The following is a 13,234-nucleotide window of genomic DNA, read 5'->3' as shown; positions in this document are numbered from 1 at the left end:
CCAAGGGATATTAGACGTTGGTAAAATTTCCAACGGCAATTCCGTTGGTAGTTCTAGATATATTTTTGCAAATTTCCCAACGGCATTTCTCCGTTGGTAATCTTTCAGAATCTGTATTAAGACCATTTTATTTTTTTTCTCTGAACCTATACACAATATCATGTTCTACTAGCTACACCATACAATCAATAACAAGTAAATAAATGACCAACAAATGACAATTATCATTGATTAACCTCAAAAATATTAGTCAAAATACAACCAATATACGAAGCAAATAATAACATAAAGTGTCGAGTTTTCAAGTGAGCTCATGAGATATATCAACTCATCATCATAATCAGGAGTGTGACTTGATTGTTGGGGTTGCTTGGACGTCATAAACTCCTTCATCATTTCGTCCATCTCCCATTTTTACTCACGTAGTTCTTGATGCATTTCACGCCACAATTCTTGGAAAAAGTTCATCTCGTATTCAAAGCTGCAAGTCAACAGATTTGTGAAAGTTAAGCTCCTTTGAAATATTTTATAGTCAAACAAATAAGTCTTCATATTCAGTTCTTGTATCTCTGCCAATACAAAATCGTGATATAAGAACTGAGCATTGCTAATTGGCAAAAAATGTTAGTCAAATAAAAGCAATAGCTACCAAAACAAAACTCACATCTCCAGACGCCATCCTGATGTAGATTCTATATTTGATTGCCAACTCTTGAAAATGATGATGAAATTAAAATGAGTAATAATTCTTGAATTATTTTGCAGTTTTCTTTTAGCTAAAACCAAAATATGTATACGGAATAAATCTCAAAACAAACATTATAAATAATTACCATCATGAACTATATTCGAAGGAGCAGTTTATGAAAATTAGTTTGGAAAACAAGAAAATGCTCAACTCATCAATTATATCATCTCGTCCTAAATTTTCAAGATTTTAGTTCTCTTGCATCGTGCTACTTCATATATGTAATTAATATACATCAAAAAGAGAAAAAAATAAACAAATAAATAAACAGTAGCACTTACTTTATACGCGGATCTGGCTGCCAGACAAGGCAAATGGCCACGCTTTGCAAGAACAGAGCGAACTACATCTGGAATTATTCCTTGGTCAATCTGCGAGACATGCGAGAAATTCATCAAAATCATACCAACTGCAACTACAATGAAATAAAAATCTTAGACCTCAATGTAAGTTTGCAGATTCAATGGTCATTAACATGAGGCATTCAACCGCTGACAGCAGTAGAGATGGAAAATAACCAGATATGGAGCATGGTATATGCACAAGTTCCAAGGCAAAGAATATAACTTAAAAGGTTCAATAAGGCAATGTTTTTCTCCTTTCACATTCCCAATATGAAAGGAGAGGTCCGCCAAGGGAGAATAAGTCTATGTTACGAACTTTCGTCGCGCTCGACCTATCTTAGCTCGTTCTCGGCACGATCTTAGTTCGTTCTCGGCACGATCTTATTCCGTTCTCGGCAACTCGTTCCCGGCACTATCTTAACCCATCCTCGGCAATTGTTACAAGCCGAACTCGTGGTTTCCCGAGGTGATCCTAGCTTCGCAATACTCAATTAACTGAACGGTCAATTGCACCAACTAACCGATCGAGCTAACTAATCGAATTGAGATGAACAAGTAAGAAGTATATTGATGAGGATTGTCACGTACAACACGAATGAATCACAGAAAATAGGAAGGAATCAAGAGGAGCTGTAGATCCACGATCTACAGCAGATAAGAACAACAGCACACACAATTATCAACATAACAAAATGAGCTAGCTTCACTCTTATTTATACTTGTTTCTCCCGCGCTAAGCTTCCTATATCCCTTAACTCCACGTCATCTCCACCTCAGCGTAAGCATGTGTATGTCACGTGATGATTGCCAGCTGGCTTGAGTTAGTTACGCAGCAACTAACTCCTAACTAACTCCCAACTTCCAACGGTAACTTCCCACGGCTTTATTTGTAGCTCGCTATCTTGTGTTGCATGCATTTTACGCATGAATGATCATGCATGCAACAATACCCCCCACTTAGGGTTCCTTGTCCTCAAGGAACCAAGGAAAGCGTTCCTTAATCACTTCCGCAAATTCCCATGAAGCATCAGCTGGGGAACGGCCTTTCCAGTGAATTAGCCACTTTGTCGAAGCTTGATTGTGCCTTTTAACCATCTTCCTATCCAAAATAGCCTGAGGTACCGCATCATTGATGTGAGAGACAGTAGGTAAGTCCGTAGCTGGTCCAGTTGGTGGAGCTGCCGGCTTCAAGAGGGAAACATGGAACACATCATGGAGGGAGGCAGATGAAGGAAGATTCAGCTTATAAGCAACCTTCCCTATCTTGTCCGTGATCTGATATGGACCGAAAAATTTAGCTTCAAATTTATGGTGTTTACCCCGTAAAGATCGCTGCCTATAATCTTGCAGCTTCAGCCATACCCAATCACCAATTTGAAACTCCTTATCACTCCTATGTTGATCAGCTTGCCTCTTCATTCTATCAGCTGCCTTTTGAATGTTTCGTTTAAGGACAGAAATCATCTCCTCTCTATCTCTCAATGCTAAATCAACAGCTTCTACCTCAGAATCTCCTGGTAAGTATGGCACATGTAAGGGAGGTGGAAATCCATATAAAGCCTCAAATGGAGTCATTTGAATGCTGGAGTGATAAGTAGTATTATACCAATACTCCGCTAATCCAAGCCACTGATACCATGAGTGCGGTTTGTCACCCATAGAGCACCTCAAATAGCACTGTAAGCAACGATTGACAACTTCAGATTGGCCGTCTGTTTCAGGGTGGTAAGCTGTAGAAAAGAGCAATTCCACTCCTAACAAGGTCATAAATTCCTTCCAAAAAGTGCCCACAAAAATTGCTCCTCGATCACTGATAATCTTGGCAGGCATACCATGCAACTTAAAAACAGAATCCAGAAAGATCTCTGCCACTTTCTTGGCAGTAAAAGGATGAGAAAGAGCCATGAAGTGAGCATATTTGCTCAGCCGATCAACCACAACAAAGATGGTATCCTTTCCTTGTGATGGAGGTAATGCCTCAATGAAATCCATGGTAATGTCAGAGAATATAGCAGCTGGTAAGGGTAATGGTTGCAACAATCCAGCAGGAGAAGTATTCCCTGGTTTAAAACGTTGACAAGTCACACAAACTCGAACAAATTCTTTAACATCTTTCCTCATTTTTGGCCAATAACACAGAGCTGAAACTCTCTTATAAGTCCCCAATACCCCAGAATGTCCAGCCATAGCCGATTCATGAAATAAAGAAAGAATCTGAGCCTTTAATAGCAAATCATTGCCAACCACCAACTTTCCATTTCTCCTCAATTCTCCCTTATTCCAACTGAACTTAGGATGAGTAGTAGCATCTTGTTGTATTGCAGTCAATATTAACTGAATTTGTTGATCATTCTTCCAAGAGTCCTTGATTTTTGTGATAAGCTCAAGAGGAATGACAAAAGAAGTTAGAGCACATACCGTAGCATCAGGCACCCGAGACAGAGCATCTGCCACTGTGTTTTCACTACCCTTTTTGTATCTGATCTCATAATCGAATTGCATCAATTTAGTCATCCAAGCTTGCTGAGTAGGTGTGGTTAACTTCTGCTCCAGCAAATATTTGAGGCTTTGATGATCAGTTAAGATGATAAATCTCCTACATTGCAAATAATGCTGCCATTTCTTGACTGCCAAAAGAATTGCTAGTAATTCCTTCTCGTACACAGATAGTGTCTGATGTCTTGGAGATAATGCCTTACTGATGAAGGCTAGAGGATGTTTATCTTGCATAAGTACAGCTCCTATTCCAAAGCCAGAGGCATCAGTTTCAATAATGAAGTCTTTAGAAAAATCTGGCAAAGCCAAAACAGGTGCAGTTATCATAGCAGCCTTCAACTTATCAAAAGCTTCCTGTGCTTGTTCAGTCCATTTGAAGGTAATGCCCTTAGTTACCTCTATCAAGGGCCTGGCAATTGCTCCATAGTTATGAACAAATCGCCTATAATACCCGGTTAAACCAAGGAAGCTTCGGACATGCTTAATAGTTCTTGGTTTTAGCCAATTCTTGACAACTTCAATTTTCCCATCATCAGTAGCTACCCCTTCCTCAGAAATTACATGGCCCAAGTATTCAACTCTTCTACAGCCAAAGTTGCATTTGGATCGTTTAGCCAATAAACTGTGCTCTTTCATCAAAGCCATCACTGTGGACAGATGCAACTCATGTTCTTCTCTGCTTCGGCTGTAGATCAAAATGTCATCAAAGAAAACCAAGATAAATTTCCTCAAATACTCTCTAAACACAGTATTCATCAGATTTTGGAAGGTTGCTGGAGCATTTGTCAAGCCAAATGGCATCACCAAGAATTCATAATGACCCGAATGTGTCTTGAAAGCCGTTTTGTGGATATCTTCTTGTCTCATTCTCACTTGCCAGTAACCGGATCTCAGATCTAACTTAGAGAACCAAGAAGCTCCACCTAGCTCATCCAAAAGTTCCTCTATGATTGGTATAGGATATTTATCCTTAACCGTGATGGCATTCAAAGCTCTATAGTCAACACACATGCGCCATGTAGAGTCTTTTTTCTTAACCAAGACAATAGGACTAGCAAAGGGGCTCTCACTCTGCCTTATCACCCCAGATTTGAGCATCTCTGAAATCATGTTTTCAATCACATCTTTTTGTTTTGCTGCATATTTATAAGGCCGTATGTTCACAGCATCAGCCCCCTCTTTCAAATTTATCTTATGATCGTGTTCCCTTTGAGGTGGTAGGGAATTAGGCTCTTCAAAAACTCCCTCATGTGCTGTCAAAATAGAACTGAGAGTAGGCCAAATTTCTTCCACACTAACAGCATAGTAGCCAAAAATATCACCTTCCACCGCCGGCATTATCTGATTTATCTTCCTTTCCTCTACATCTATCTCTTGTTGATTACACACATGGAGGTAGTTAAGTTGATCAGCCTTTGGTGACCATAATTCCCCTTGTAACTTCACTTGAACACCAGAAAGGTTAAACACCATACTCAGCTGGTGAAAGTTCCATGTAATTTCGCCCAATGTAGACAGCCAAGCACCACCTAATATCAAATCATATGTTTCCAAGGGAATAAGATAAACCTCAGCATGGAACCTAGCTCCTTGCATTTCCCACTCCAGATCAGTACACTTCTGATTACACTGGAGCAATTGGCCATTTGCAACTTCCACAGCCTTAGAGCTCACTGCAGTAAGATGACATCTGATTTTCTTAGCCATTGTGATACTCAAGAAATTGTGAGTACTACCCGTATCAATCAGAACTTTCAGAGGTTTCTTTTGGCATAATCCTCTAATTCTCATAACCTGAGGACCATCCTTACCCCACACAGCATGGAGAGATAACTGGAGGTCTGGCTTTTCCTCCTCATCTGCCTCTTCTTCATTATCTTCTTGCTCATCACACTCTATCAATTGTATCGCATAAGACTTCCTCTTGGAGCAGTGATGATTTGGAGTGTATTTTTCAGTGCACCAAAAACACTCCTTCTTAGCTCTCTTCTCATCTAACTCTTTAGGTGATAGATTTGTACTAACTCTAACACCTCCAAAGCGATTAGGCTCTTTGGTTCCTCCACTCCAATTGTTAGTATTCACCACAGGTTTATTAGTGGAGGTTACTGTCATAGGCTTATTATTCGAGTAATAACTGCTATTATTAGACACATTACTCTGCAGCACCTTAGGCTTAATTCCTAAAGCCTTCACAGTTAGGTCTTGCAATTTAGCTAAAGAATAAGCCTCAGCCAAGCTCTTAGGTCTAAACATTCTCACTGGCATTTGTAGTTCATCAATGAGTCCCGATAAGAAAAAACTAAGTGCTTGATCCTCTCGAATACCAGCTCTCGGATACAACTCATCAAAAGTATCCATATAAGATTGGAGCGTACCTCTTTGTTTGAGATTTCTCAGATCCGCAAGTGGATCTTCATAGGCTTGAGCTCCAAAGCGAGCTGCCAAGCATGAGAGGTAATATCCCCAATCTACGTATGCTTCTTCACCATGTAAACTCAAAAATCCTCTATGCCATTGGAGAGCCTTGCCTTCTAAGTGAATTGCTGCTACACGCACTCTCTCCTCCTCTGGAACTTTCGCTACTTGAAAAAAATAATCCGCTCTCATCGTCCATCCTTCGAATCCATCACCATCAAATTTAGGAAAATCATATCGAGTAGATCTCCAATCTGTTCGTACTTCACTGCTTCCCTCACCGCTCTCCCATGCGGCTTGCGTTCTCTGATTTTGTAAATTGAGCGTAGCAATTGATTGCGTCAGTTGCGAAATTTTGGTTGCCTGCTCTTGTATGATCTGATCTCGCTCACTCAGCTTCTGATCTATCATTTCCAACAGCTTTTTCTCCATTTCAGCGCTTCGAGTTACAATTCCGCTTTCCGAAGATCGAAGACTCTGGATACCACTTGTTACGAACTTTCGTCGCGCTCGACCTATCTTAGCTCGTTCTCGGCACGATCTTAGTTCGTTCTCGGCACGATCTTATTCCGTTCTCGGCAACTCGTTCCCGGCACTATCTTAACCCATCCTCGGCAATTGTTACAAGCCGAACTCGTGGTTTCCCGAGGTGATCCTAGCTTCGCAATACTCAATTAACTGAACGGTCAATTGCACCAACTAACCGATCGAGCTAACTAATCGAATTGAGATGAACAAGTAAGAAGTATATTGATGAGGATTGTCACGTACAACACGAATGAATCACAGAAAATAGGAAGGAATCAAGAGGAGCTGTAGATCCACGATCTACAGCAGATAAGAACAACAGCACACACAATTATCAACATAACAAAATGAGCTAGCTTCACTCTTATTTATACTTGTTTCTCCCGCGCTAAGCTTCCTATATCCCTTAACTCCACGTCATCTCCACCTCAGCGTAAGCATGTGTATGTCACGTGATGATTGCCAGCTGGCTTGAGTTAGTTACGCAGCAACTAACTCCTAACTAACTCCCAACTTCCAACGGTAACTTCCCACGGCTTTATTTGTAGCTCGCTATCTTGTGTTGCATGCATTTTACGCATGAATGATCATGCATGCAACAATAGAGCATACATTTGTTTTCACCAAAATTATATACGGACTTGTAAAATTCTTCGGGGTAAGCATGATTTATTTAGCTTCACTTGGTATCTCAAACCATAGCTTATAGGAGATCCGTTTTCTAACAAAGAATATGGATGATTGTTCCAGCATCCACTAATATTGAGGGGAAATATTAGGAATTTACAGCCAATTTTGACATCCTGTCGGAGCAAAATAGTCACAAAAACTTGTATCCTCCGAAAGCATTTCACAGGTAAGAGTTTCAATTTACCAGAAGTTGTTCAAGTCTCCTTGTTACAAACTGTTGCACCTGCAACAAATGCAAAAATCATCATATTTGATTAGCACAAAATTGATGTGTATAAACTCAGCTCTACTCATTTAAATGTCTGAGTGTGCATAAATGCTAAATTAAGTCCTAAGTATGCTAAAAACAATAACAGAGGCAGCTCTAAAAACGTGGCTGCATCAGAAGGTAATCAATGTCATGGGATTCGGAACAGGGATAAAATATCACATAAAATTCGGCATGGAAATATTTAAGTTAATGGCCCCAAACTACGTAAATAATGGCTAACATATTGCAAAAGCACACACCAATGAACTTCCTTGATGAATTATAGAAGAATGAAGGCTTCTTACATCATCTATTGTTTTTTATTCAACTTTTATGGGCTGAACTGCAGCAGCAAGTTCCAGCAAATGCCTGAGTCCCAAATTTTTATTGGTTTTCACTAACACTTGTACCTGTTACACATGAAGGAAAAAATTACTTATATACTCCCAAGTTAAGATATAATTTTATATTACATTGGTTATGCCATACTAGACCGTAAGATATTTTTCGTAGACCGAATGGATCATTAGCAGAGCTAGGCTGACAACCACGTGCATCTGATTATCAATAAATAAGAACATACAGGAATGACTAAATTAGAAAACAAACAGTTCAAGTTTCAGGTCTTGGGTTGAGTTTAAATTCTAGAATAGAGAGCTATTTTCATACATTCCTTATATGTAATATAATTTCCCCATCTAGCTGATCAACTAGAAACATTAAGTTCAAACCTCATAAAAAAATTTACCAAAGAGAATTTGAAATATGAAGAACAAGATAGATTATATGAAAATATAAAGAGTTATATTGTATGAATTATGAAGAACAAGATGATGATAAATTCTCAGAGATAGTGCATGACGTCCCTTTTGCAAAATTTATTTTTAAATTGTAAGTGAAGGAAGTGTCTTTCAGTGATGAACAACAGATAAAGTCGACAGTAGTAAGAGCGCATATGGTTAACTTCCCAAGTGAGACTAAGGGCATCCACTACGCGGCACGCCACCGTCCCGCGTTCCGTCGCTCTCGCGCGACGCGTTGCGACACGCCGTCCCGATCCCGTCCCGCGGCCCGTGCCTGCGAGACACGGGACAGGCTGTCACGCCACGCGCCATGGCGCGCCCCTGCGCCATGCGTGACGCCCACTCGCCGGCCCACGAGTGGGCGTCATCACGCTGACGCAATAAATAATTTTTTTTTAAATCGAATTTTAAAAAAATACTTTTTATTTATAAAAATTGTTTTATATTTAAAAACAATTTTTACAAATAAATAAATACAAGAAATTCGTAATAGCTCACATATATTTGATGGACTTGTGAATTTATGAAACTCATTCTTGGTTGCTTCTCTTTTATAGTTTTATAGAGACAACCTTGAATGTTTAATGTTCCACTTTCGATGTGGGACAAAGTCATTCTTGGTTGCTTCTCTTTTATAGAGACAACCTTGAATGTTTTATGTTCCACTTTCGATGTGAGACAAAGTCATTCTTGGTTGCTTCTCTTTTATAGAGACAACCTTGAATGTTTTATGTTCCACTTTCGATGTGGGACAAAGTCATTCTTGGTTGCTTCTCTTTTATAGAAACAACCCTTAATGTTTTATGTTCCACTTTCGATGTGGTACAATGTCATTCTTGATTTCTTCTCTTTTATAGAGACAACCTTGAATGTTTTACGTTTCACTTTCGATGTGGGATAGAGTCATTCTTGGTTGCTTCTCTTTTATAGAGACAACCTTGAATGTTTTATGTTTCACTTTCGATGTGGGATAAAGTCATTCTTGGTTGTTTCTCTTTTATAGAGACAACCTTGAATGTTTTATGTTTCACTTTCGATGTGGGACAAAGTCATTCTTGGTTGCTTCTCTTTTATAGAGACAACCTTGAATGTTTACAAAGTCATTCTTGATTGCTTCTCTTTTATAGAGACAACTTTAAATGTTTTATGTTTCACCTTGAACCACAAAATTCCATCAAATTGCTATCTATTTATCCAACTGATGTTAAAATCGCATAGGAAAACCGAAAACACAATATGACTTACTGCAGAAAATACGCCTTTCACCAATTGTGAGCATCAACAACTGCCTCCCCTTCCCATTCACAAACAAACAAACAAAAATCTAATAATTATGTAGAAGAAATTAAATAGTAGTAGAATTTTGAATGATTGTAATCCATATGCTCCAATCGGAAACCTAAAACGTTATCACAGACAAAAAAAAACAATCAAATTTGGTAAGTACTGGCTTCATAATTACAGAATGCATCTGCGATACATTATTTCACCACATCATACTTGTGATTAACTTATAACAGTATGTAGAGATATTTTACAGCAATCGGTCTTCGATTCTTCAACAATTTCTCGGAGATTTCCCTTCTCGGTCGGCGTCGGGTTCCGCAGATTGGAGGGGAAGAACGATGGAGAGAGAGCTAGGGTTAAAAAGGGGGTTTTTTCTTTTTTTATTCTAGATTAAAACTTAGATTCCGTAAGTGTACTGGAGTTTTTTTTTATTCCGGGTTTATGAGAGACGCATAACCCTCATGCGTCTCCTTTTAATGAAACGCATGACGGAGATGCGTCTTTCATAAAGACGCATGAGGGACATGCGTCTCTCATTTTTTTTCGATTTTTTTGGAACGAGGAAGAGACGTACGAGGGTCATGCGTCTCTAAATACATACACTGATGGCTATTTGGAGAGAGATAAGACCATCCACAACGGGTCTCGCCGGCGTCTCGCGTCTCGTCTCAGCGAGACGAGACCCCGGCGAGACGCGTTGCAGCCTCCATCTCGTCCCGTCTCGTCGCGCGTCTCGACTCGGCGAGCCACGAGACGAGCTGTCTCGCCACGCGCCTAGGCGACGTGGCGCAGCCCGGCGTCGTGCGTGACGCCCACTCGCCGGCCCGCGAGTGGGCGTCGTCACGTGCTGACGCAATAAATATTTTTTTTTTAAAAAAAATTCGAATTTAAATAAAAAAAAAAAATTTGTAACGGTATTATTACCGTTTTTTTGTTTTTTTTTTATATTTTTTTTGTTTTTTATTAAATTTTTTACTCTATAAATACTCCTAAACCCATCCTCATGTACACACAACTACACATCTATTCTTCCTATCATCTAAATTTTCTCTCAAATTTTCGCTGAAATTTTCATAACCCAACTCAAGATGTCCGGCGACGGCGAGGGCAACTATGGCGGCTCCGGCTCCGGCGGGTGGGATCTCAACTCATTCGGCGATTGGGAGAACATGATCAACACATTGGGCGGTGGAGGTTCGTCAACGCCGGGGACCCAGGGTTCGGCGACGCCGGGGGGGTACCAACCACCCAATTTTGACCTTGATGCATATGTTCGTCCCAACGTCCCGCGGTTTTCGCAGGGATTATCCCAGATCCGGGAGGATTTTCCAGTTGATCCCACGCCGGGAGTAGGCCGAGGCGGTGGAGGTGGGCGAGGCGGTGGAGGTGGCCGAGGCAGTGTACAACCCCAGACGGGCGAGGACGAGGAGGAAGAAGAGGAAGAGGATCTTGGCCGACATCCGTACAACAACCTCGAAACGATGGCGGTGTACAACGCCTGGATCACGGTCTCGTACGATCCCATCGTCGGGAATCAACAAACCCGGAAGTGTTTCTGGGAAAAGGTTGTCGAGGTCTACCACCAAATAAAGCCGAACCGCTCCCGCAAGCGCACAGTTAAAATGATCCGCTGTCACTTTGACCGAGTCGACCGACAGGTCAAAAAATTCTGCAGCATCTACTCGACGGAAGAGGCGCGCTACCAAAGCGGCGCCACGGCCACCGACATTTTGACGTCCGCTTTGCGCGCCTACTACCAGGACGAGGGACATCAATTCAGATTTGTTGATGTTTGGCGCGCCGTCAAGGACGAGGAACGATGGGCAGGCGGTTTCCGCTCCAGCTCGGGCTCAAACTCGAAGCGCACGAAGCATACGGCGAGTGGCCAATACTCGTCTAGTGCTGGTGCGTCTGGTGGTGACACTGCTGAAGGCATCAGCCAACATGATGCTGAATCCCAGGAGTTTGTGGGTACGGTCGGCGATGCAGGAGGATCCGCGAGTAGGCGCCGTCGGCCGCAAGGGACGAAGGCGGCGAAAGCGGCTAGAGCAAGGAAGGGCCGAGGCGAATCAAGCCAGCCGGCCTCAGGATCGGGCTCGCGAGGAGGCTCGGACACACTTATGATGGCGTACATGACCGCCACAATGGCGGACACTTCCCGCTTCTCGCACTCCCAATACGCGGCCTGGTGGAACGGAATTGTGCATATGGCAGCACAACTTGGCCTTCCGACTCCCCCTCAACCTCGACCGCCTCCGGAGGATGATTAGACCTTCCGATTAATTTTTTTTTATTTTGTGTGTTTTTTTATTTTATGTGTTTTTTTTATTTTGTGTGTTTTTTTATTTTATTTTAATTTTAATAAAGTGTGTTTGTTTAAATTGAATTGAGTTTTAAAAAAAAGTATAAATTAAATTGAATGAATAGTAATTAAGAGACGGTATAGAGACGGTTAAGAGACGGAGCGTTGCAGGTTCCGTCTCTTAGTTAAGAGATGGAGGCAAAAAGGACAGTGGGGCCCTCAAATAGTGCTCAAATAGTAGTTAAGAGACGGTTTAAGAGACGGTATAGAGACAGCGTTGTGGATGGCCTAATGCATGAATACTGTGACACTCAAGCTCTACAAGTCTAGTCACGTCATAGCATTGGACTTTGTCAGTCTGTCTCCTTGAGGGTATCTGCAACATTGGACAGTAATGATAAATAATAGTCTCACTGCAATTATTTGCTGGTTTGAAACTCAGAAACTAATATGATTTTCATTAGAACAAAAAACCTTAGAATCATTGAATCTATTGACAGTAAAATTAATCTATTGACGGTAAAATTAATCACTAAAATTAATCAGTAAAATTAATACATAGATGAAGCTGTTTTCCTTGGTCTGACTCCCATCGTCCAGCACTGCCATCACAAAATCGTGCGTAATGAGTATATTTAATATCTCCACCAACAACACAAACATCACATCATCATTTACTAGGCTTGTAGACCTTGAGTGTGACAGTATTCATACAATATCTCTCTCCAAAAAATAGCAATCATTACTCAGTGTATGTATTTAGAGACGCATGACCCTCATACGTCTCTCCCTAAGACGCATGACGGTCATGCGTCGTTCAAAAAAAATCGAAAAAAATGAGAGAAGCATGTCCCTCATGCGTCTCTATGAAAGACGCATCTCCGTCATGCGTTTCATTAAAAGGAAACGCATGAGGGTCATGCGTCTCTCCTAAACCCGGAATTAAAAAAAAAATTTAGTACACTTACGGAATCTAAGTTTTAATCTAGAACAAAAAAAGAAAAAACCCGTTAAAAAAGAGTAGAAAAGTGGAACAACCAGCTCATTAAGTTTCAGAATCCCGGTAAATAGCATTCTAAATTTCCCACAGCAAGCATACCTCGGTAATTAGAATTCTGGAATTTAAAAATAATACTAGTAATTATTAATAGTATAAAATAAAAGCTTTACCCACGGAATCATCCCTAGGTAATATCAATGCGCCAAATTCCATTGGAAATGTGTTGGAAATGAGGTCGGAAATATTACTAACGGCAAATCCCTTGGTAATGTGCGTCGTCAGTAAATCCCTGGTTATTGGTATGTTTTTTTAGTGCAATATATGGTCCAAATTTTGAAATGTTAGTGGGCAAAAGCCTAAAGGCTAAA

General features: G+C 40.8%; 1 long non-coding RNA gene across 1 annotated transcript; it reads right to left on the bottom strand.

Annotated features, from left to right (window-relative positions):
• Window positions 1-214: 214 nt before the first annotated feature.
• LOC121803744 lies at window positions 215-9,899 on the bottom strand. Its single transcript, XR_006051100.1, has 5 exons — window positions 9,523-9,899; window positions 7,780-7,884; window positions 7,409-7,447; window positions 1,030-1,119; window positions 215-481 (listed from the first exon to the last, which is right to left on the bottom strand). It is a non-coding gene; the product is annotated as an uncharacterized LOC121803744 (long non-coding RNA).
• Window positions 9,900-13,234: the final 3,335 nt, after the last annotated feature.

Source organism: Salvia splendens, chromosome 1 (assembly GCF_004379255.2).
Source record: "Salvia splendens isolate huo1 chromosome 1, SspV2, whole genome shotgun sequence".
In the NCBI taxonomy this organism is placed as follows: Eukaryota; Viridiplantae; Streptophyta; class Magnoliopsida; order Lamiales; family Lamiaceae; genus Salvia; species Salvia splendens.
This window is presented reverse-complemented; position numbering and strand designations above follow the sequence as displayed.